Below are 26,230 nucleotides of genomic sequence, written 5' to 3' on the forward strand. Positions count from 1 at the left end.
AGTCGCCGCCCGGAGATCCGATTGGGGGACTATTTTACCTCCGGAATATTTTACCCAAGAGGACGCCATCATCATTTAATCATACAGTAAAGCTGCATGCCCTCGGGAAAAATTACGGCTGTAGTTTCCCCTTGCTTCCAGCCGTTCGCAGTACAAGCACAGCAAGGCTGTTTTGGTTATTGTTACAAAGCCAGATCAGTCAATCATCCAGACTGTTGCCCCTGCAACTACTGAAAAGGCTGCTGCTCCTCTTCAGGAACCAAATGTTTGTCTGGCCTCTCAACAGATACCCCTCCGTTGTGGTTGCACCTACGGTACGGCCATCTGTATCACTGAGGCACGCAAGCCTCCCCACCAGCGGCAAGGTCCATGGTTCATGGGGGGTGAGAATATGTATGAACTTCAAATGACACGACGGACAGTGACGTTCTGCATGTGGATTCAAACCCAGGTCATGCAGACTAAGCAAATATTTCGTGACTGACGGAAACCAACAGTCATTCCTGACTAGGCATACAGAGAGTGATATACCTCGATTTTAGACAGTATCAATTAGGAAATATGAACTTTGAATTACATAACGTAAACATTTTTAACAGACGCGAATTTCTACCCAGCAACTATTGTCCCCGTTAACGAATTACGAGAGATATTAAATATTGCATCTTCACAAGTAACTTACTTGAAATGCCGTGAGGTAAAGCTTTGTGTTGGGCAGGGATTCGAACCCAGATCACAATCGAATTGTTATCGAAGCACAATCAAATGCGACATATTGGATTTTCTGGGCAGTAGTAAGATGTTTTAACTGAAATGACGAGACGAAACATTAATTTTTTCCTTCCCAGGACTCCAACCCGTCACCTATCGCTGTTATATTCTAGAGAAAACGAACGTTAAATATGGGTTTGTAACACCAGCAGCGACATGTGAGCATGTTTGAACTAGAAATAATATGACGAAGAGTTCAGTGCTGCCTGGTCATCGAATCCCACACATATCGTTGTTGACTACACACAAAGAGACGTCAGCTACCGAATTTTTCTCCACCAGCAGCACGGAATAACATCCTTGAACTTACAGTGATCTCGCAAATAGTTATATGTCTCACTGGGAGTAAAAAACGTCAGATATCGTTAGTGTTGACAACGAATGAAAATGCATTAAAAATCTATATTATTATCCACCAGCAGATAGGTGTTCTCATGCTAGACCTTGATAATTCATAATGAAAACCTTAGTGCCGGGCCAGGATTCGAACCCGTTCACGCTCAATATGTGGAGATGTTGAGGAATACGCAGTTTTGAACAAACAACAAATTGTAGTCGACCTGTATTGTCCGAAGGGATCAAATTCCGCGTTAAGGGCGGTCTGAGTTGCAGTCCCAGTTCAGAACCAATTTTATCGACATACAGAAGCTCAAATAAAAGATGGAATAAGTGTCCTGTGACCGTACATAGCGTTTCTTTCGTCACTAGAAATAAATAACTAGTATAAGAACGGTTACTGGTGATAGAGTTTCTACATGTCGCCACCCCTGACTTTATTGCGGTTCAACCTAATGTCTACTTGGTAGAGAAGGAATATCATGTTTAATGTGAATTTCAGACCACAATGCCATTATACCTTCTTCACTTGACGTAGCCAGTAGAGAATAGAATCTGTCTCTCCCTATCAAAAATCATCGTCAGAAGTTGGAATCGAACCCAGACCATGAGTATATGAATCTACCAGGAATCCAACAGACCACAAAATGCTCTTCCCTGTAGCACATTTTTCTATTGTAACGCCGTTGCGCCACACTGGATGAGAATTGTGACACACAGGCTCCCTGTAGTGGTTTCCAGCATGTTAAGTACATTCATTTACTTGGTTGACCGAATCGCCATGAACAAGCTGCCTCGGCTACCCAGAGCATACATTCAACTCTATTCTGTAATCACCGAAATAAAATAACGTAACTGCCACCTACACAGAACTGCCAACAGTGTAGGATGCAGAAATTTAAATACGATGTGTTCTTTTCCACTTGAGCTACTCTATTACGCTATCTGTTTGTTAAAAACGTCGTGCAGTGCAAAAGAAAAGCTGTAACTGTCTGTCTCTCAGAAGTCTACATCCGGCCTTATGCATTATCTCACAACACTGTGGAATGCGGAAGAACTGGAGGAATTGTTGTTGACTTCTGAAGCCACTGTAGCAACGGTTCAGCTAGTAGTGTAACGGTAAGTGTAGTAGACCGAAGACAAAACGTCGCGAGTTCAAATACATTCACTGGTACATTTTTTAAAAAGCAATTCCGCTGTCTGCTGAAGTTATCAATCTAACGGAACTTCGAACATAATTCCCTTCACTTCTCAACACAAAATAGTCGCATGTGGAAAAAGGGCCAACTGCTGCGACATTTTGTTCTTTTCAGGTTTAATAGACGGCCAGGCAGCAGATTCATCTCGAAGGTTTTATATTATGTATAGGGAGAGCGCATCATGCCAAAATAATCATAGAAGTATTTTCTACATTAGCTGTCGTCTGGTAGTGACATTTTATTCTTCATAAAACCTTGTTTGACAGCTTTAACTCAGAACAAGTTTTCTACATGCATGTAATCAATAAAATGCATGTGCATTGTCAGAATGTTATAGATAACATTGCAGAATTCGCATATATCGTTGATGATTAATTTCTCTCTCATGTTTACTATTGTTTAAACAACACTAAAAGAAACCTTACCAAAATTGTTCACTGTATTATAAGAAATGAAATAAAACTACCGACGGTAACCTTACGACGCATATCTGTTTTAATAAAGCTGAGTATCTGTACACAATCGTTCCTCTATCGAATCGAATTAGTAAAATACTACTCACTTAGATTTCGATTGGGTCTGTGTTTAATTGGTATGCTGTGTCATACTCAAGAGGTATGCAAATGTATAATTTCGTAAATAAAGTTATGTATTCCTAGAAACCCGAAATTTGCATTACCTGTTGTGCATCATTGTAAGTTTTTCACCATTGCACTATGAGCCGAAAGTATTTTCTTGCGTTTTCCTTATCGATGTTTGATCTGACTGCTTGTAGCTCTTTCACAGACGGGATAAAAACGTCAGAGTCAGCGATACTGGAACCACGAACTAGAACAGCCGCTTTTTTTGCAGGTCAGCATGTTACCCCAGAACCAGCGAAGATGTATGTTTCTGTGATTCCCATTAGGTGGCCAATAGTAACTAGAACTCGAGAATCGCTGTTTAAAGGACACGATTAGTTGTGATTTCCACGTGCAACGACTTTCCTGGGAAGAAAAACCGAGAATTTACAATCTTTTGTTACACGTCAAGCGATAATAAATCAGATTATTCAATGGAAATGACAGGAAAAATTAAGTGAACTTTGAGGCTTAATTTCGTGCACACCAGGAAGTAACTCGGCGATCACAGAGTTGCCAAACATACCTTGCCTTGTTGCCAAATCTCAGGTACAGTACCAGCAGGAAGAAGACGAACCTATGTATTCCTAGAGAGGGCTGGGAACTGACCATAGCTGGCACTCAAAGACGCGGCTGGCGCGGCCTGGTATACGTAATGCGTCTGATTCGCATTTCTGTATCTAGATTTAGGGACTGGAGCGGAGTTACTAATAATACTCAGAACTAACTATAAACTAAGCATCATAAATCAGAAACTCTCATAGTTGTGGTGGTGGTGGTGGTGGTGGTGGTGGTGGTGGTGGTGGTGGTGGTTGGTGTTTAACGTCCCGTCGATAACGAGGTCATTAGAGACGGAGCGCAAGCTCGGGTTAGGGAAGGATTGGGAAGAAAATCGGTCGTGCCCTTTCAAAGGAACCATCCTGGCATTTGCCTGAAACGATTTAGGGAAATCACGGAAAACTTAAATCAGGATGGCCGGAGACGGAATTGAACCGTCGTCCTCCCAATGCGAGTCCAGTGTGCTAACCACTGCGCCACCTCGCTCGGTCTCATAGTTGTTTTTATATTTCTTTCGTAACTGTACTGAAACCTAACAAAATCATTCACGGACGTTTTCGTGCCTCGCCGATAGTCGAGCACACCAAACAAATAAAAAAGAAATGTGTATGTGTGTGTGTGTGTGTGTGTGTGTGTGTGTGTGTGTGTGTGTGTGTGTGTGTGTGTGTCTAATCAATCATATTGCTGACTAGCCGTGAAGAGTCATGAATTACGGAAATTTTCGTCAATATAAGTAACCAAATCCAAAATTGAAAATAAAAGACCACAGTTTTTTTAATAAAACGGGACTCCTATCATGACCCTTTCGTCTCTGTTACCTAACCACGAAAGATGTCTGATATACCTCCATTCAGATGTAACCAAGTGTGCATGCATTTAAAGGTGAAGCCCATGATGTGAACTTCTGTGACGGAGATACGAACCCAACACATAATTGGATTGTTAACTAAGTAAAGTCAAATGTTACATATCGGTTTTTCTTACCAGCTGCTAGGTGTTTGGATCTAAAATAAGGATACAAATTTTTGTTCCTGAGCGACAATCGAACCGCGCACCTACCGTCCTTCTTTATTCATCACGAATATAGCTTAAGTATCAATTGGTTGCTCACCAACAGTAAGATGTGTGTGTGTGTTTGACTAGAATTAACGACACCTATTGCGAATGTTGGCAACACATGAACAGATATAAATGCATGTTAATTTTCACTAGCAGGCCGGTGTGCACGTGATAGGGCTTGAAATGAAATTATAAATATTTTTGTGCTGGATCAGTATTCGGACCCACATACTTACCTTTGGAGGAGACCTAAGGAAAATTGCAGTCTTGGGAAAAGGAACGAAATGACTGAACTGTACTGTTCCGAGAGATTGAGATCCTCGAGAGAGGAGATACGAATTCAAATCACAGTCCAGCACCAAATTTTTCAACGTCTGTAGTTCAATCAAGTACAAGTAAAATAAGAGCCCTGTTCCTTTAAATGGCTATCGGTTCATCAAATGAAATGAAATTTTCTAATGTAAGTTTACCAGGACTTCCGCCTGTGTCATTTCCCAACGTAAACCGGCTCTGCCCAGTTGGTAATGAAGGAACGTGATTTTTAATGCGGATTCTGAATTATAACGTCTTTCTCTTGAGGTTACCAGAGGTAAAGTAAATCTGTTTGTGCCCCTTAAAAGTAAATGCCTGAACCCACGCATTGCACCTGTGATAGTTCGTTCCACCAGACCATTGTGGCCACATTACCCAGCCCTAGGAGTGTGCTGTAACGGATCATATGCTTAGCTCACAAAATTAGTCACGGTGGAAAAAAAATGTGAGTTTATTAAATGATTTAGTAGATGCTAGATTCTGACGTGGAGATTATGCTAATCTCATGTCAGCCGAGCCTCGATGTGAAGCCATTTTGAAATTTTCACTAATTCAGGAAATTTCTTAGTTCGAGAAATCCACTGTGGAGAGTAAAGTTTCCGGATAAATCGATTATTACCGTCATTATTACTATCATTTTCTTCATACCGCTGCTGGAACACACGTGCTTGAAGATCATTTAAGGCCTTTTGGTCATTATAGAAGTAGTTGCCCAAGAACAGGTACTTTCCCTGTCTACGGAATCCTTTTCATGTTAATATCAAACATCAGCAATTAGTCGCTGATCACATTAAAACTAAAGTAATTGATTAAGACGTTATTTGATAACAAAAACGCGCTGCATTTCTTCATTTACTTGCGCCTAGAAATGGCTGTCGAATAATGTTAAACCAAAAGCCAATGGATCTTACTGCCTTCCGATATACGTCGCTGTCAGTTCTTCCATATGATTTGGTCGACGTGACCTGTTTCAAGTCGTGTATGACAGAGAGTGTTTTATAAAATCAATTCTTTTCCTTTGCAATAAACAGAAAGAATTTCATTCTAAGCTATCCAAGTCCAAAACTTTTTCACAGTTGCAAAACCCGCATCCGACTCGTCCTTACACTTAGTCGCTGACGATAAATCCTAGCTCAGAGTGACACCAGTTTAAGTAACCTAATGTAGCGAAGACTGTTTGCCAGTGCTCTTTCTCACCGGAAAATATGCAATTCACTCATTGGGCTCCATAAGTACACTGTAACAGTAATTTCTGTGTGTATGCAATGCATACGGATTGTAGAATTTAGTGGTGCTCTCTCTTACACTTCTGTATACAATATGCCTGACCTAAACGGTCCCTTTATCATTACAGGCCCTGGTCGGTGCTACATCAGATTGACAACAGTAATGTGCTTATACTGACAACCTCACTGTTCGTTTTACCTGATTTTGTAATCATTTAAATGAAACAACATGACCTTCCAGTGGGAGACATTTCGTCCCCCTTTTCCTTCTGTTAAATTTGTCAGTAAGCTTTCTTTCTTCCAGCCAGCGAAATGCGGCAGAGTACGGCCGGTAGACGATTCACAAACCACGATTTAGTGCCGTTAAGACAACTTCTTTAAAAATTGGCGTAGCTGAAGGAAAAGTACCATCCGCCACACACCGTTGGGTGGCTTGCGGAGTATAAATGTAGATGTAGATGTAGAATTTAGTTTCTTCTTAAATCGTCTTATGCAGAAACGTTCACAGATTTCGCAAATAGGAAAAGCTCTTTATCCAGGCACGAAGGTTGTAAAACAAACTTTCCACAGTTTGTGTCAGGTTGATCTTTTTTTCCTCTGATAGCAGTGCGTAAGAATTTTTTCTAAGAGGTATCACATGTAGTGTTCCTGTAGCTGTAGGAATCATTGGTTGAAAACGAGTTTAACACCAATGGGTACAGCACTGCTAAATATTCAAAATGATTATCAACCTAAGACTGAGTTCATCCACAAACTGAGGCGTATTTGTAATATTGAAGCTAGAGTGTGTATCCTTGTCTTCCTTGAGTGGGCATTGGAAGGCGTTTACACACACGTATACGAGGGTAATCCCGAAGGTAAGGTCTCCTAAGGGACACGCAAGTGCCAACGCAGGCACAAACGAGAGATCCTAATTTTAATGCCAATCAGAAAGGGCAGTGTTGGCTGCATGGTGGCAAGGTGATAAGGAGCAAGGCTATGGAGGCGAAGGTCTCAGGTTCGATCCCTCGTCAGTTCCACGATTTTTATGTGCGATTTTACACTTACTTCCCCTCGGGCAGTGTTTGTTGATGTGAAACATGCCGAGCTGCACTTTGGTCCGAAAGCCACGTTAAACTGTAGGTTCCCCTTTTAACTGGCTAGGTAAGTCAACTCAAAGGTCGGAGGGAAGCAACGGCATACCACCTCCAACAAGACCGTGCCTATTAAAGCACTGTGGTGTCAAATCACTCTTCCCACTGATGACTGCTTTACTTTCTATGGGTTCCAAAATTAATGATCTTCGGGTTATTAATATTTTTGTGTTTTCATGCTGTAGCTTTGATACCAGTAAACGTAAGTAACAGGTCGAGCACTGTCACTGTTCGAGTTGTCGTCTGCCAGCACCATTAATTGCGGCCTCCTTTTTGCCGATTTTTGTCAAGCATTTGACCTTGTCAGCCATAAATACCTCTTCGAAACGATGTGGAGGATGGGTTTCCGGCAGGACTCCATCGCTATCATGCACAATATGATCACTGGTCTGGCCGCCACGATCTCCGTCAACTGCCAGCTCACAAGACCAATTACCTTAGCAAGGGGTGTCCCCCAAGGAAGCCCCCTTTCCATGTTGCTCTTTGTCATCTCACTAGAACCATTGCTGCGGCTAGTACAAGAGCACATGATGGGCCTAACAATCGCCGGGAAGAAAACTGCAGTTGGTGCATATGCCGATGATGTCGGCATCATCGTGAGCAACAGGGAAGAAGTGATTCAACTGGAGGCAAACCTCAGAAGCTATTGTTCAGCTTCTGGCGGAAAAATGAATGAAACTAAAAGCAAATTTCTCCGTATAAGGGGACTTGACGATGTCGGCCTAGAATGGGCTAACCATGTTACGGAACACAAATCTCTTGGGACGATACTGACAGTCCCCCCACAAAGGGTGATAACGGCAAATTGGCGGGATGTCTCGCTCAAAGTCAAGGGTGCTTTAATAGATAACGTCCATCGCAGCATGGACCAATTTCAGAGGGTTAAATTTATAAATACATGTATCCTGTCGAGAGCATATTATGTGGCACTGGTCTTTCCACTCCCCACCGTCATAGCCAAACAGATAATGAGCAAGTTGACGAATATTCTGTGGCGGGAGAAATATTTCGAGTTGACGTGAAGGCTGTGACCCTCGACCCTCTGCATGGCGGTATGGGTCTAACCGATCTGAACGCCAAAGCAACTGCTTTGTACATTAAACGGATGACATCCTTAATCCAAAGCTACTCTGACACCCTTACGGCAAAGTTGTTTGAGGCAGTCGCGCCGAAAAGCGTAGAACCGCCGATCAATGTGCAGACGATCGACTACCAGCTCTCCCACATCCGCACATATATCTGGAAAAGAGCTACTTGAGCGAGGTCCTTCTCCAACATCGCCCCTTAACTGCCAAGGACATTCTGGAGCACAGGAAACAATATGAGGGCAAGAACAAAATCGAACAAGAGCATACTGGTGTCAATTGGGATGTCCTGTGGGCGAACATCAGCAGCAGTGTATTTCCGTCTTTGGTCAGGTCGACGTGGTACAAAACGGTCAACAACATTATCAGCACAAATGAGCGCCTGCATGTGATTGGGCTAAGCGACACAGCCCATTGTCCAGATTGTCACCAAGTGGATACTGTTCTCCACAGATATACTTGCAGTCACCGCATGCGCAATTGGCAATGGGTTCGTCAACAAGTCGCCCTTATAACTAGGAGTTCTGAAAATAACATAGACACGAAGCCACAGAAATGGATTTCTGGAGACGTTCAGCAAGAATATCAAGACGAGAAAGAATAAGAAATGAAGTAATCAGAGACAAGATGAAATGTAAAAATTCAATTATTGATTTCATCGAGCACAAACAACTTAAATGGTATGGACACATCAGACGAATGGAACAGGAAAGGCTACCAAAATGCATAATCGACTGGGTACCAATTGGAAGAAGAAAAAGGGGACGACCACCTGATACATGGATACAGGGAGTTCAGTCAGCAATGAGGAAGAACAACATTCCTGAAGATTTATGGACAAATAGAGAAGAGTGGAGAACAATAATTAGTGACTTACTGTAATCTAGAATAGGTGCTGGAAAAATGTACTCACATTGTAAATCCAGAATAATAATAAACGAACTTACTGCACAGACCAGACGTCAAATATTTTCCGCCAACTAAAAATAATGCCGCAATATGGCTATTGGGTCACTATACAAGTCATACAAGTCATGTATTCAATCGGCTGACGGGCGACGATTACAGCGAATTTCTGTTACACATGGAAATGGAGTATCTTAAAATTAAAAACTACGCGGATCACCGTCGCAAGTACGGTAATATGCTCCATATTGCATTCAATAGAACAGGGATTGGATAGCTGTTCGAGCTCTAAAACCTTCACCCGTTTATGTATCAAGCGAACAGTCTGGTTCAAATCTCGTATTGATGCTTTCCAAAAAAATCTATGTTCCTTTACAGTCAGTGTGAGTGGTGACTGGTATGGGGGCGGCACCGTGGCCAGGCGTCGGAATAATTGACCTCTGACCACCTTGCCGCCGCCTGCCTGCCACGCTCGTCGCACGGACACGGCAGTGGCTTCAGTACTTATATATAATAAAAAATAACAAAAAAATTAAAAAGGAACAAAAAAAGAAAGAAAAAATAAAACAAAAAAGAAAAAACATTGAGCTACATGAAATTCTTATTTTTATTGTGCTTATTACTATTATTATTATTTAAAAAAAAGTTGGTAGAGCACTTGCCTGCAAAAGGCAAAGGTAAAAAAAAAGTTGGATTGTTGATAGATTCATATACGCATGAATTAAAAAAATAAATAAATAAATAAAAAGTTATCAAGGTGGTAGACGACGATGCTGTCGACCCCAGTTACAATCTTAGTCATGGCTATGTTTCAGTCGAATACCTCTATGTGCCTTTCTGCGTATTTCAAGATATACTTTTATACACTTGGTACGCATCCAAATTGATATCTGATAGAGCTGTATTTAGCAACATGAATCAGATATGTCTTCCGTGCAATATATGGGACAACACATCAGTGCAGCGATATTTCGTTTGTGTGTTGCGCATGGTGCAAGAAATATTTGTGTTTTGCTTGCTTCTGTGATAGGTTTCACCCCACTGAATGCGAGCAAGCTCACGAATAGACTGTCAATAACTGGAATTACACAATAATACACTTAAAAGTTGTATTTTTGCATTATGTATCCTGATGAAAATACCTGTAAACAGGTTATATGCCTACTTGCTTATTATTCGCGCTTCTCGATGCTTTCCTCAAAAAACAAAAATAAAAAGAGAGAGAGAGAGAGAGAGAGAGAGAGAGAGAGAGAGAGAGAGAAAACAGAAATGTATTTCAAATATCAGCTCAGTGACGCCATGTTCATCTCGTGATGTAAAGCAAGGATAGTTGGTAGGTAATATCTCGTTATACTAGGGATATGTATGACTACAGGGTTCTTTCTTTTCTCCTGCAAACAACCAGAACCGAATTCAGTAACAAAGTGGTGGGAACACCTACGCAGTGCGCCAATTATACACTCAGCCATTCTTGGTTATTTTGTTAATCTTCTGTAATGCAGTAAACATCCTTGATTATTGATTTGACCGGGCGAAGTGGCCGTGCGGTTAAAGGCGCTGCAGCCTGGAACCGCAAGACCGCTACGGTCGCGGGTTCGAATCCTGCCTCGGGCATGGCTGTTTGTGATGTCCTTAGGTTAGTTAGGTTTAAATAGTTCTAAGTTCTAGGGGACTAATGACCTCAGCAGTTGAGTCCCATAGTGCTCAGAGCCATTTGTACCATTATTGATTTGTTATTACTACCATTGTATTGTTATTCGTCACCTCACAACAGATTTTTTATCACTCATTGCCGCCGATGCACGTAACGAATGGATCAGGATGAATGGAATGTGGGATGTCTCGTCACGGAGAATATACACATTTTTCTCGGCGTCTTGTGTTCAGGGTAATATGATAATCTCAATAAGAGAAGACGACAACGGGATGTCGGTGATGCAGGCAATAACACCCAATGATTTCTGTCGACTTAACACCATGACGACAGGCAAATTGGCGTCTCACTGTATTTTGATAATAATTCCTTAGCCTTCTTGCGACCTCGTTTTAATATCTCGTGAAAGCAGGCATAATATTTTGCTTTTTGAACACCGAGCAATAACACACAAAGATAGTAGATGGAAGGATACAAAGAAACAATCAGACTCATGGGTGTGGATCCAGTTCATCATTAGAAGACTAAACAAGAGGGAAACATTACGAAAGCAGTGAATACGCTGGTCAGTATACATTATTTGTATAGATCTGAAGATGAAAAAGCGCAGACCTGCACTTTAGTTTCTGTCTTAATGGGTTTAATTTTTAGTTTCTTCTCTTCTGAATTTTCAAATGAATTGATTATTACGTGGCACAGAATAATTAGTTAACTGTGTTTCTTATAGCTTCCATTCGCACCAACATTTTTCTACATTCTCGTGCAATTCATGAAATTCTACTTGTATGATCACAAGACTGCACATAGATGCAATCGATTTCGAGGTGCAAAGTGTTTGTTATCTAACTTTTCGTGACAGTTGGCCAAAGTTTACTTCCAAAGACTTTTTATTATCCTGAAATAATCTTTTTGTCACAAAGTAACGAGGCAAGTGTTTTTTTCGTATATATTTTGTGGATAACTGTAATCGTGATGGAAGATTACACACCTGAATGTTTGACACAATTGGTACGAGAAAACGCTGCATATTAACCAAACCTCGCGCCTTCTCTCCGTATCCTCCTATAACACAAGCAAGGGATTGTCCTCGCATACCGCTACAGAGCTGTTTCAGGCACAGCTGAGAATTGGCAACATCGTCACAAACATTTGGCAACATCGTGACAGTGCAATCACTTCCGCGTATGGTACTGCCTCGCTAAATTCTCTTGATATTCCCTTTCCATTTGAATGACTCGTGCTACATAATCCTCATGTAAACAAAGACACTGAGACAGAAAATTCAATTTTTTGGCTAAAGAAATGCTACTCTTGATATAAGTGACAACTTTTATTATCTTTCACGATGCGTTATGAGGCTGAGCGACCAATACCATGATGAGAGTGGCGCACCGGCAGTAGTGTGTCTGTAGCCCCGTGGTATCGCCCGTGTCTTGTGTTGCAACGGTTCAAGGTATCGTCAGTTCCAACCATGGTAGGGGCCAGCGTGTGCGAGTTTTTTTTTGTGGTTTATTTTATGGAGCTGCTAATTTCCAGAAAAAATTCTGAAACGAAATCAGAAGAAAACCTTCACACATCAAATCCTGAGCTCGACTCAGTAAGTTGTGTTAATGGTCATACATCTCGGCTTTCTGACTGCCAGGCTGCTTCACAGTACATGCATCTCTGAAGAAATTCGAATGGACTGTCAGCGATACGAAATTCAATATTGTTCTTCGCTTAAAACTTACTTGCCAGGGTGCTAAGTAGGGAGGAAATGAATTGATAACCAAATCGCAAGAAAATACTTTCACCTCATAGTACAATGGTGAAAAACTTACAACGCTGCACAACAGGTAACGCCTCTTTCCGTTGCTGGCAAGCAAACTTTGGGTTTCTAGGAATACATAACTTTATTTATGAAATGCCACATTTGCATACCTGTTGAGTATGACACAGCATACCAATTAAACACAGACTGAATCGAAATCTAAGTGCCGGCCGGTGTGGCCGAGCGGTTCTCAGCGCTTCAGTCCGAAACCGCGCTGCTGCTACGGTCGCAGGTTCGAATCCTGCCTCGGCATGGATGTGTGTTATGTCCTTAGGTTAGCTAGGTTTAAGTAGTTATACGTTCTAGGGGACTGATGACCTCAGATTTTAAGTCCCATAGTGCTCAGAGCCATTTGAACCATTTGAAATCTAAGTGAATAGTATTTTACTAATTCCTGACGATAGAGGCACGCTTGTGTACAGATACTCAGTTTTATTAAAACAGACTTTCGTTGTAAGGTTATTGTGGGTAGTTTTATTTCATTTCTTATACTACAGTGCACAATTTTCGTAAGGTTTCTTTTAGTGTTGTTAAAACAATAGTAAAGATGAGATAAAAATTAATCATCAACGAAATATGCGAATTCTCTGATGTTATCTATAACAGTCTGACAATGCAAATGCAGTTTATTGATTACATACATGAAGCAAACTTGTTCTGAGTTAAAGCTGTCAAACAAGGTTTGAAGAAGAATAAAATGCCACTACAAGACGACATCTAATGTAGAAAATATTTTTCTGACTATTTTGGCTCGATGCGCTCTCCCCAGACATAATACAAAACCTTCGAGATGCATCTGCTGCCTTGCCGTCTATTAAACATGAAAAGAACAAAATGTCGCAGAAGTTAGCCCTTTTTCCACATGCGACTATTTTGGGTTGAGAAGTGAAGGGAACTATGTTCAAAGTTCCCATTAAATTGATAACTTCAGCAGACAGCAGAACTGCGTTTTAAAAAATGTAGCAGCGGCTGCTATAGATCTCACGACGCCTTATCGCCAGTGCGGGACGCTTACCGTTACGCTAGTAGCTACCTGCTGCAGTAGTCGACAACAGTTCCTCCAGATCTTTCGCATTCCACAGTGTTGTGAGATAATGCATAAGGCCGGATGTAGACTTCTGAGAGACAGACAGTTACAGCTTTTCTTTTGCACTGCACGACGGTTTCAACAAATAGATAGCGTAATAGAGTAGCTCAAATGGAAAGGAACACTTTCTATTTAAATTTTTGCATCCTACACTGTTGGCAGTTCTGTGTAGGTGTCAGTTGCGTTATTTTATTACGGTGATTACAAAATAGAGTTGAATGTATGCTCTGGGTAGCCGAGGCAGCTTGTTCATGGCGATTCGGTCAACCAAGTAAATGAATGTACTTAACATGCTGGAAACCACTACAGGGAGCCTGTGTGTCACAATTCTCATCCAGTGTGGCGCAACGGCGTTACAATAGAAAAATGTGCTACAGGGAAGAGCATTTTGTGGTCTGTTGGATTCCTGTTAGATTCATATATTCATGGTCTGGGTTCGATTCCAGCTTCTGACGATGATTTTTGATAGGGAGAGACAGATTCTATTCTCTACTGGCTACGTCAAGTGAAGAAGGTATAATGGCATTGTGGTCTGAAATTCACATTAAACATGATATTCCATCTCTACCAAGTAGACATTAGGTTGAACCACAATAAAGTCAGGGGTGGCGACATATAGAAACTCTATCACCAGTAACCTTTCTTATACTAGTTATTTATTTCTAGTGACGAAAGAAACGCTATGTACGGTCACAGGACACTTATTCCATCTTTTATTTGAGCTTCTGTATGTCGATAAAATTGGTTCTGAACTGGGACTGCAACTCAGACCGCCCTTAACGCGGAATTTGATCCCTTCGGACAATACAGCTCAACTACAATTTGTTGTTTGTTCAAAACTGCGTATTCCTCAACATCTCCACATATTGAGCGTGAACGGGTTCGAATCCTGGCCCGGCACTAAGGTTTTCATTATGAATTATCAAGGTCTAGCATGAGAGCACCTATCTGCTGGTGGATAATAATATAGATTTTTAATGCATTTTCATTCGTTGTCAACACTAACGATATCTGACGTTTTTTACTCCCAGTGAGACATATAACTATTTGCGAGATCACTGTAAGTTCAAGGATGTTATTCCGTGCTGCTGGTGGAGAAAAATTCGGTAGCTGACGTCTCTTTGCGTGTAGTCAACAACGATATGTGTGGGATTCGATGACCAGGCAGCACTGAACTCTTCGTCATATTATTTCTAGTTCACACATGCTCACATGTCGCTGCTGGTGTTACAAACCCGTATTTAACGTTCGTTTTCGCTAGAATATAACAGCGATAGGTGACGGGTTGGAGTCCTGGGAAGGAAAAAATTAATGTTTCGTCTCGTCATTTCAGTTAAAACATCTAGCTACTGCCGAGAAAATCCGATACGTCACAGTTGATTGTGCTTCGATTACAATCTGATTAGGTTCTGGTTTCGAATCCCGGTCCAACAAAGATTTACCTCCCGGCATTTCAAGTAAGTTACTTGTGAAGAAGCAATATTTAACATCTCTCGTAGTTCTTTAACAGGGAGAATAGTTGCTGGGTAGGAATTCGCGTTCGTTAAAAATGTTTAAGTTATGTAATTTAAAGTTGATATTTGCTAACTGATTCTGTCTAAAATCGAGGTATATCCCTCTCTGTATGCCTAGTCAGGAATGACTGTTAGTTTGCGACAGTCACGAAATCTTAGTCTGCATGACCTGGGTTTGAATCCATATGCAGAACGACACTGTCCGTCGTGTCATTTGAAGTTCATACAGATTCTCAACTAGCAGCTCGCGAATAATTTAAATTTTTAATGTCATTTTGTGTTAAATGACAAGTACGGTATGTTACTTTGAAGAAGAAATCATGAATAGGACGAACTTACTACGTGCATTACCTATCTGACGTAATAATGAGAGTGGTAACATTTCAGGTATGTCATTTATTGCAATAAATGTGAACTTAGAAGCCTTAAGGACAGTCTTATCTGTGATAAGGTGTTCCCTGATATTTCTAGTATTGTGGTATTACTTTACATCTTGAGTTATTGCGATACAGAGCAGTGTTTTCTAGTGGTGACTTGTTGGAACCATTTTCAATAGTCAAACGACTGTACCAAGGAGCGATTAGAGGATCTGCTAGACAGCTGCATTATGTGGGTTGCATACGAATCAGGCGAAATGCAATTCAGGTCGTTCGGATACTTTTGAGCATGACTGTACCTACGGGTGAATTTTAAATGGCCACCACATCCGCCTCTGTCATGATCTAGTCTGACCCCATTACGCTCCATTACGTTTCACAATAAATTACTAACGGTAGTATGAGGCGATCTTCATTTGGCATTACCAGAGGTGAAGGAGGTGTTTTGGTGTGGGCTAAAATTTTTCCAATAATGAGTACCAAACACGAGGCATATCGCATAATAAAATACAACGCGAAGAAATCAGACTTCTAGATAATCGTCTTACGAGGCGTATTCCGGAAGTAAGGTCTGATCGGTCTCAAAATGGGAACCAAAGTGAAAATCCGATAAAGCCTTCGCATAGGTGTGTAGGACAGTGTCTCTAGTATGCCGTTGATCGCGTCACTTCTGTCTTTTCAGTTCTGAGCGCGCAGTGACCACGTAAAGATGCCTACAAAACAGTGTCTCCCGCCAATATTAGTGCCCGTGCGAGATTTCTCCTGATTTCATGCAGCCCACACAACATAACTGCCATGCATTTCCTTCATGAAAGTCCTCGGCCGCACTTGGCAGGGGCAATGAGGAAGCCGCTGCAACGTTTTCGATGGGTAGTGTTTCATCGCCCTCCATACAGCCCGGACTTTCCTCCCTCTGATTTTCATCTCTGCTGACATGAACCGCTGACTATGAAGTCAACGTTTTGACACAGGCAACGAACTACAGATCAGTGTAGAAAATCGGCGAAAAGTGCAGGCGACTTCCTTCTGTCACGAGGGTATTGGAAAGTTGCTACAACGCTACGGCAAATGTCTCAATGTAGAGACGTTGCTGGAAGATGTGGCTAACTATTGCAAATAAAACACTTCTGATTTTCTCTGTGGTTTCCATTTTGCGAGCGATAGGACCTTACTTTCGGAATACGCCTCGTATATTGAAATCAGACATCCTTTACAAGCGGAAGGCATTAATTTTATATTGCGAATATAAGCAGAAAAAGTTTGAGACCTACTTTGGAGTACATTCAGACATGTCGAAATATGAAGTCCCTTGAGAAATTAATGTATGGTAGCGGCGATTCACCGCCCGAAATCTGTCACCCACTCCAGCAAAAAATCACACAACACCACAGGCAGCTCTGCTTTCTTCCAGAACGAGCATCCCAGAGTCCTGAATTGCTCCCTTGAGCTCTTGATTCGTAAAGTTCCGGTCTCCACTTGACTCCTATAGTGTTCCTCTATTTTCTGCTTTTCCACTGGCTGAAGACCGTCTCCACCAAAAATACATCGTTCGTAAGTTCTACTGACATGGTGTGACTCAACTGGATCACTTCCTGCGCTAAATTAGTACATTACAATATGTAAATAAAGACATGTTAAAAATACTCGGTCACACTCAGATCATTCACAGTAATTACAAATAAAAGGTTGTTCATAAATAAAGAAGCTAGTATTCTTGCACAAGTGCACTCACATTAAATGGCAACGAACTGTTGTTAAATATTGTTTAAACAATTATTTATGCCTTCTAGACACAAGTGCCTTTGGGTTCTTTTTCCAATTATGGTGTCCACTAACAAATGCAATCGACAACTTTTAAATTAGGACAGTTTTTAATAGCACTCGCAATCAACATTTAAATGAAGTTACTGGCAGAATAATAAACTGCTCATTAAGTAAAAAAAATGGTTCAAATGGCTCTGAGCACTATGCGACTTAACTTCTTAGGTCATCAGTCGCCTAGAACTTAGAAGTAATTAAACCTAACTAACCTAAGGACATCAGACACATCCATGCCCGAGGCATGATTAAAACCTGCGACCGTAGCGGTCGCTCGGCTCCAGACTGTAGCGCCTAGAACCGCACGGCCACTCCGGCCGGCACTCATTAAGTAACTGCACAAGTATGACGATAAGTGAGTTATTATATGCTGTATTCATTTGCTGTGTAACTGTAGAGAATTCGACCTTCTGACAAACATTTGCATAACAAAAATGAAATAAAAGACATCATAAGTCAATAAATAAAACAGATACAGATGAGTGGCTTTTGGGATGATAGCTATTGTGCAGTTCTATCATCTGAGATATTGTTTGCTGAAATCACATGAAGTGGTTAAAAGTCGTTAATTCACAGGTTGTGAAAATTCACTGTGAAATATTAACTTATGTAGTTTTAAAGATATTGAAAATATTGTTGTGTCATAGGATATGCCTCATTTTTCTGTGATCGCAAATATATTCAGATATGCTGTATCGGTCGCTTAGCTGTGCCTGCCCAGCACTCCTTGAGCCCTGGATCCGATGGCGTTCAGCGGTACAACAATTTCACCTCACTTTATACCACCTCTAGGCAACCAAATCGCTCGATTACATAAGCATAACGTTACATCTGTCAACTAACTGCACAGATGTTAATTCACTGTGCCTGCACTGTGGAAGAAACAACCTAGCTATGGATATGAACTGTCCCGTTTGGCTATAGTCATTAAAACGTAGTTCAAAGACGCCAAAATCAGGCTTCGTGAAAGTATTCATACTTGCTGGTGTCACAGAAGGCCCTCTGACTAATAATAATGAATGCGTATTCAGTTTTTCAAGATCAGGACGATATTTTCGAAATACAGGATTACAGCTCATTCTCACATCTTTATCTACCTGTCTGTCGGCAAGGAAGCCTCCGTTCCCCATCGGTACATCAAGATCTTCGTCCTCAGATGTCGGTGAAACATCTTACCAGTATACTCAACTCCTGGAAACGATTAATATGAATAATACAGCATGGAATTCTGATGGAAGAGACAACAGTCCGCAACATTATCATGGGAGACCAATGAATGGACAGTTAAGTAGCCATAATGGTTTCCAATCTCAGGGAGTTCGATCGTTGTCATTCGACCCACGTGCATTTGACCGAAGCCAAATGTGGATGAATACATGTCGTGTTATAGGTAGTCCCTCCGAAACTGGAACCAACGACGGCAGCAGTCAACTCACAGACAATATGTAAGTATGTTAACAGTTGTGGGACAGTTTGCTACCGGAGCAGAGTTAGATATCGCAGATTGAAGAAACATATTGTAAGCGTTCGTTCGGACAATTGTTTTCCGGCTGCTTCAATGGAGCACTCGGGCAGCCACAGACAGAAGAGAGAGTCTGCTAATAGAGCTTCACACTGTAAGCAGTACTCAGTTTCTCGGCTAGAATTAGTGCGTTCTTTGACGCTTGGTTTGATTTCAAACCAACCAATTCGATTACAAGTCAAGAAAATATATAAGCTCTTGTTACTTTTCTTTGTTCTCGAAGGTCTTAAGAGTCGAAACAGGGTACTCATTTTCAGGCTTGAAATCTCAAACTTGCATTTACTTTAAAAATGGAGTCAGTTGCCAGAAATAACACCCTGTTAACATGTTTTAACGATCTTGTTAATTTATTCAAGCTTTTTGTTCCATCGTCGTCGTCGCCGTCGGCTGTACCTTAATTCCGATTATGCACAAGTCCTTCCTGCATAGAGTGAACATTTTAACTCCGGCCATAAAAAAATGCCCTCACACAAATCGTACTGAATTTTTGCAAGATCATGGGACTACAATTGACGGAGCTTCCTTGCTTGTGTCTGGGCCTTTTCATGTTTGTGGCGTTCTCTTTCAAACGAGTTGACAGCGATGGGTATAGCGTTGCTTCACAGTATATGATCCACAGTACATTCTTCGCACATTTGTATATTTACACCAGTCGTTTTCATGACGTTTCATCTGGTCTTTAAAGCGCTTAAAAGAGGCTCCACGAGGTCTACTGCCACACCAATGTTCGCCATAAAGGAATTTGCGGGGAAACCTGGTATCACTCACGCGGTGAATGTGACCCAACCATCGCAGTTGATAAGCAATGATGATTGACACAATGCTGTGTAGATGCGTTGGTCGAGAACCACAGGGTTGGTAACATAGTCCTTCCGCTTAATGTTCAAGATGTATCTAGTTTTTTGTTGGTGGAAGAGCTCATGTTTTTCAATATCGCGGCGACAGAGTGTCCTAGTTTCACAGACATACACACTGAAGAGCCAATGAAACTGGTAAACCTGGCTTATATCGTGTAGCGCCCTCGCGAGCATGCAGAACTGCCGCAACACGACGTGGCATGGACTCGACTAATGTCTGAAGTAGTGCGGGAGGGAACTGACACCATGAATCCTGCAGGGCTGTCTATAAATCCATAAGAGCACCAGCATGTGGAGATCTCTTCCGAACAGCACGTTGCAAGGCGTTCCAGATATGCTCAATTCTGTTCATGTCTGGGCAGTTTGGTGTCCAGCGAAAGCGTTTAAACTCAGAAGAGTGTCCCTGGAGCCACTCTGTAGCAATTCTGAACTTGTGGGGTGTCGCATTCTCCTGCTGGAATTGCCCAAGTCTGTCGGAATGTACAACGGACATGAATGGATGCAGGCGATCATCCAGGATGTTTACGTACTTGTCACTTGTCAGCTTCGTATCTAGACATATCATTCCAACTGAAGTTGCCCCACACCATTACAGAGACTCAATCAACTTGAACAGTCCCTTACTTATGTGCATGGTCCATGGATTCATGAGGTTGTCTCCAACTCATACACGTCTACCCACTCCATACAATTTTAAACGAGATTCGTCCGACTAGACAACATGCTTCCAGTCATCAACAGTGCAATGTCGGTGTTGATGAGTCCAGGCGAGGTGTAAAGCTTTGTGTCGCGCAGTCATCAAGGGTACACGAGTGGGCCTTCGGCTCTGAAAGCCGAAATCGATGATGTTTCGTTGAATGGTTCGCACGCTGACACTTGTTGATGGCCCAGCATTAAAATCTGAAGCAATTTGAGGAAGGGTTGCACATCTTTCACGTTGAACGATTGTCTTCAGTCGACGTTGGTCCCGTTCTTGAAGGATCTTTTTTCGGCCGCAGCTATGTCGTAGATTTGATGTTTTTCCAGATTCCTGATATTCACGGTACGCTCGTGAAATGGTCGTACGGGAAAATTCCAACTTCATCGCTACTTTGGAGTAGTTTTGTCCCATCGCTCATGCGCCACCTATAACACCACGTTCAAACTCACATCTTGATAACTTGGCATTGTAGCAGCAGTAAGCGATCGAACAACTGCGCCAGACTCTTGTTGTCTTATATAGGCGTTGCCGATTGCAGCGTCGTATTTTGCCTGTGTGTGTATCTCTGTATTTGAATACGCATGCCTATACCTTTTTCTTTGGAGCTTCATTGTAGCAGCGTGAACATGCCAACAGCTGTCTACATCATGAGTTTGGTATGCAGATTTAGGTCTTTGTTTATGAACACACTGTTAAGAGCTCTCATAATGCTGCATTGGCAGTCCCAATTATTTTATTAACATCATGTGTACCGTTTAGACAAGACGCTTCGAAGATGTGAAAGTGATCGACCTACGCCAGTGTGTGTCTATGATGGAGATTTTGAACTCAGGAATCGTCAGTTCTGGGGTAAGATGTGCGAGTTTTATTCTTTTTTCACATTGATGGTAAGACCAATGCGACCACATGCATTTGTAATGCAGTTAACTGATTGTTGTAACTCTGCAGGTGTTAGAGCATGAGATGCAGTGTCATCGGCATACTATAGTTCTTCCATCTGCCTACCCAAGGTATGTCTATGAATAACGTCTTGCCAGACGGAAGAGACCTCCATGAAAACAAAACTCAGTGTCTGTGCCTTGGCAGCATAGAAGCCATGTACAGAGAAAACAGTGTTGGAGCAAGTACACAGCCTTGTTTCCAACCCAAAATGATTGGGAGCGAATCCGAAGTAGTATTACTGTGAATAATCTGCCAAGGCATGCCATCCTGATGAGCGTGATCACATTCCCCAATGAATTCTGGACATATACGTGTCTCAGTATTTTCCACATTGTAAATCTAGGTACTGAATCAAAGGTTTTTTCCAGGTCATAGAAAGCCAAACGTAGAGGTTTCTGCTTTGTTTTCGTGGAGTTGTCTAGCACAAAAGATCACATCTGTTGTGCCTCTGGAGGCTCAGAAACCACATTTAGCTTCAGGCAAAATCCTGTCTGAAATAATTTGTAGCAACTTCAACAGAGTTATTGCGAGAGTTTTACATGCATTTGACAATAGCGATATACCATGTTAGTTCCCTCATGCATTACGTTCGCCTTTCTTGAAGCTAGTGATGATGGCAGCATTCTTCAAATCGTGAGGTACTTCTCCAGTTTTCCTAATTAAGAGGATGGGTATAAAAGGTCTAGTCCTCAGGGGTATACCTCCATTTTGTATCAATTCCAAAAAGATGTTGTCAGGAGCAGGACCCATTCTTAAATATTACACCACAAGCGCTAACATTGCGTAATAGCATACATGAAGGCTTGCTGGGAAATAATGCCTCCGAGTATTTTATTGTATTCTCGATATCGGTTGAGGTATTACATTTCAATTACTTGATCGACTTTGCCGCTTTGCTGACGAAAGTTGCAACCCTCTGCTGTTATACGGCTCCGAATTGTGTGTAACGTAACTATGTGAGAAACAGCGTGCTGCAATCGAGTTTATAACCGCAGAAAACGCACCTCCAACTGAAATACGTAGAAGAGTGGAAGCTGTGTACGGTGATGATTGTTTCTATATCAGTAATGTTTGGCGTTGGGTTGTTCGTGCTCATAATGAAGGAAACGGTGGTGCTAATCTCAACGTGTGTGACGGAGCCCGAAGTGGGCGACAGCTTATGGAAGTCAACGAGACTCATAGGAACGTGTAGATGAACTCATCACATAAAATCGCAGGGTAACATAGACACAACTCTCAGGCAAGTGTGGAATATCGCGAGAGCGTGTACAGGCCATCTTCGCATAATTGCGGCACAGAAAACTGTCTGCACGGTGAATGCTACGAATACTCACCCCTGAAGTGAAACAAAGGAGATTCGATATCTATCAACAATTTCTATTGCGTTCTCAGCGTGAGGGCGATGGGTTCAAAATGGCTCTGAGCAGAATGTGACTTAACTTCTGAGGTCATCAGTCCCCTAGAACTGAGAACTATTTAAACCTAACTAACCTAAGGACATCACACACATCCATTCCCGAGGCAGGATTCGAACCTGCGACCGTAGCAGTCGCGCGGTTCCAGACTGTAGCGCCTAGAATCTCACGGCCACTCCGGCCGGCCATCAGCAGGCAAGTTATTCTCACAGTGCATTGGGATGTTCAAGGTGTGGTACATTTGGAATTCATTCCTTAATTCACCGCCATAATCTCTACAAAGTATTCCGAGACCGTCACAAAACAAAACACGAATTCCAAGAGTTCGTCCACACGTGGAGCATGTTCCCATTCAGCATGACAATACCAGACTACACACGAGGGCTGCGACATACGCAATAATCCGACACCTTGCGTTCACTTTCATTAGTCATCCTCCATACAGTACTGACATGGCCCCATTCGATTTCCATCTGCTTCCAAAACTTAAAGAACACCTTCGAGGACTTCACTTCCGTAATGATGAAGCGGTGCAACCAGAGATCAGATTGTGATTCCGTCAACTAAGTTAGCACTCCTACAGCGATAGTGCCAACAAACTGGTCTCTTGTTGGGAGAAATGTGTTCATCGCCAGGGTGACTATGTTGAGAAACACACTATGTGATCAAAAGTATCCGGACACTCCCAAAAAACATACGTTTTTCATATTAGGTGCATTGTGCTGCCGCCTACTCCCAGGTACTCCATATCAGCGATCTCAATAGTCATTACACATCGTGGAGAGCAGAATGGGACGCTCCGCGGAACTCACGGACTTCGAATTTGGTCAAGTGATTAGCTGTTACTTGTGTCATACGTCTGTACTCGAGATTTCTAGAGTCATAACATTCCCTAGGTCCACTGTTTCCGATGTGATAGTGAAGTGGAAACGTGAAGGGACACGTACAGCACAAAAGCGTACAGGCCGACCTCGTCTGTTGACTGACAGAGACCGCCGACATTTGAAGAGGGTTGTAATGTGAAGTAGGCAGACTTCTGTCCAGACCATCACACAGGAAATCCAAACTGCATCAGGATCCACTGCAAGTACAATGACAGTTAAGCGGGAGGTGAGAAAACTTGGATTTCATGGTTGAGCGGCTGCTCATAAGCCGCACATCACGCCGGTAAATGGCAAACGACGCCTCGCTTGGTGTAAGGAGTTTAAACATTGGACGATTGAACTGTGGAATAACATTGTGTGGAATGACGAATCATCTGCCAGCGTGTGTAACGCCAACACTAAAATTCAGAGGCGGTGGTGTTATGCTGCGGTCATGTTTCTCATGGAGGGGGCTTTCCACCCCTTGTTGTTTTGCATGGTAGTATCACAGCACAGGCCTACGTTGATGTTTTAAGCACATTCTTGCTTCCCACTGTTGAAGAGCAATTCGCGGATAGCTATGCATCTTTCAACACGGTCGAGCACCTATTCATAACCCACGACCTCTGGAGGGGTGGTTACACGACAATAACATCCCTGTAATGGACTGGCCTGCACAGAGGTCTGACCTGAAACCTATAGAACACCTTTGGGATGTTTCGGAACGCCGACTTCGTGCCAGGTCTCACGGACGGACATCGATACCTTTCCTCAGTGCAGCACTCCGTGAAGAATGGGCTACCATTTCCTAAGAAACCATCCAACACCTGATTGAAAGTATGCCTGCGAGAGTGGAAGCTGTCGTCAAGGCTATGGGTGGGCCGACACCATACTGAATTCCAGCATTACTGATGCAGGGGGCCACGAACTTGTAAGTCATTTTCAGCCAAGTGTCCCGATACTTTTGATCACACAGTGTAAACATGAAGACAGGAGAACAGATATGCAGAATGTTAGTAAGACTTGCTTTATTTAAAAAAGCTTCAAGGGTTTTCACATAAAAAAATTCGGAGGAATTATTTTTCAGCATGCCCTCGTATAAGGAAACTTTACACAAAGTGTCTCACTCATAAAATATCCACCAAGCTCCAGAGTGTCATCTAGATTTCATTGACAAACAACGTACACTTGTTACAGGGTCAAGACAGTTATTACATTTTAATTGTTTTTACAATGGTCATTATTAAATGTTTACTTTTAAGTTAAATACAAAACGGATTTTGGTAATTCTCTACTTCTTTGAAGTGGTGAGTGACTATAAAAATATAATTCAGCGTTTCGGTCCTTAGCATGGTACTTGATCTCAGAAGTTGGTTTGGTACTGAATGCATCAGGGCTAGAGCCAGCCAGCTGGTTTCATTCTCATTAAGATACTATAACCTCAATGATGAGATACATAGATCCTTTTTTTCTGTGGTCGTGCACTGCAGATCTTGATACGTAAATGAATCTCTCGTGATGCTTGCGGAGGTTACAATTTCCCTCCGACAAAATATTTTCCAATAATTGCACGTTGGTTCGCACGTGGGGCTGGCTAGTGCTTTTTCTGAGTCTTGGTGCAGCTCTTGACAGGCTACCGGTGGGAAAGCGTTCCTGGAGTGCAGAGTGTTAGGCTCGACAGAATACATGAGACCTCAGATAAAAGAGTCGTCAGTAGCATGAGCGGTCTGGTCTCTCATTCCCCTTGGCGTTCGTTGTTCAAAAATGATTCAAATGGCTCTGAGCACTATGGGACTCAACTGCTGAGGTCATAAGTCCCCTAGAACTTAGAACTACTTAAAACTAACTAACCTAACGACATCACACACATCCATGCCCGAGGCAGGATTCGAACCTGCGACCGTAGCAGTCGCGCGGCTCCGGACTGAGCGCCTAGAACCGCTAGACCACCGCGGCCGGTTATGAACTGCACTTAATAAAATTATGTAGATATAGAAGTCAATAACAGTACCCCGATGCTTTTTTCCTTAATTTATTGATTTTATATGTCGACAAAAAATGGTTCAAATGGCTCTGAGCACTATGGGACTCAACTGCTGAGGTCATTAGTCCCCTAGAACTTAGAACTAGTTAAACCTAACTAACCTAAGGACATCACAAACATCCATGCCCGAGGCAGGATTCGAACCTGCGACCGTAGCGGTCTTGCGGTTCCAGACTGCAGCGCCTTTAACCGCACGGCCACTTCGGCCGGCTTATATGTCGACAGATGAGTGTGAAAAATTTTAGTGAATACCATACATAGCAAAAAGCGTTGTAACATCCAAAATATGACCCGATTCAGTGCTGAATTATCAGGTACACGGTCTAAAATGGCATTACACTCAAAATATTTCTACAGCTTCCATTTTCGAAACATGGTTCAAACTGGATATACATGTCGGCTTTAAAGAATTCTCTGTTATC

This window comes from Schistocerca nitens, chromosome 3 (assembly GCF_023898315.1).
Source record: "Schistocerca nitens isolate TAMUIC-IGC-003100 chromosome 3, iqSchNite1.1, whole genome shotgun sequence".
Lineage (NCBI taxonomy): Eukaryota > Metazoa > Arthropoda > Insecta > Orthoptera > Acrididae > Schistocerca > Schistocerca nitens.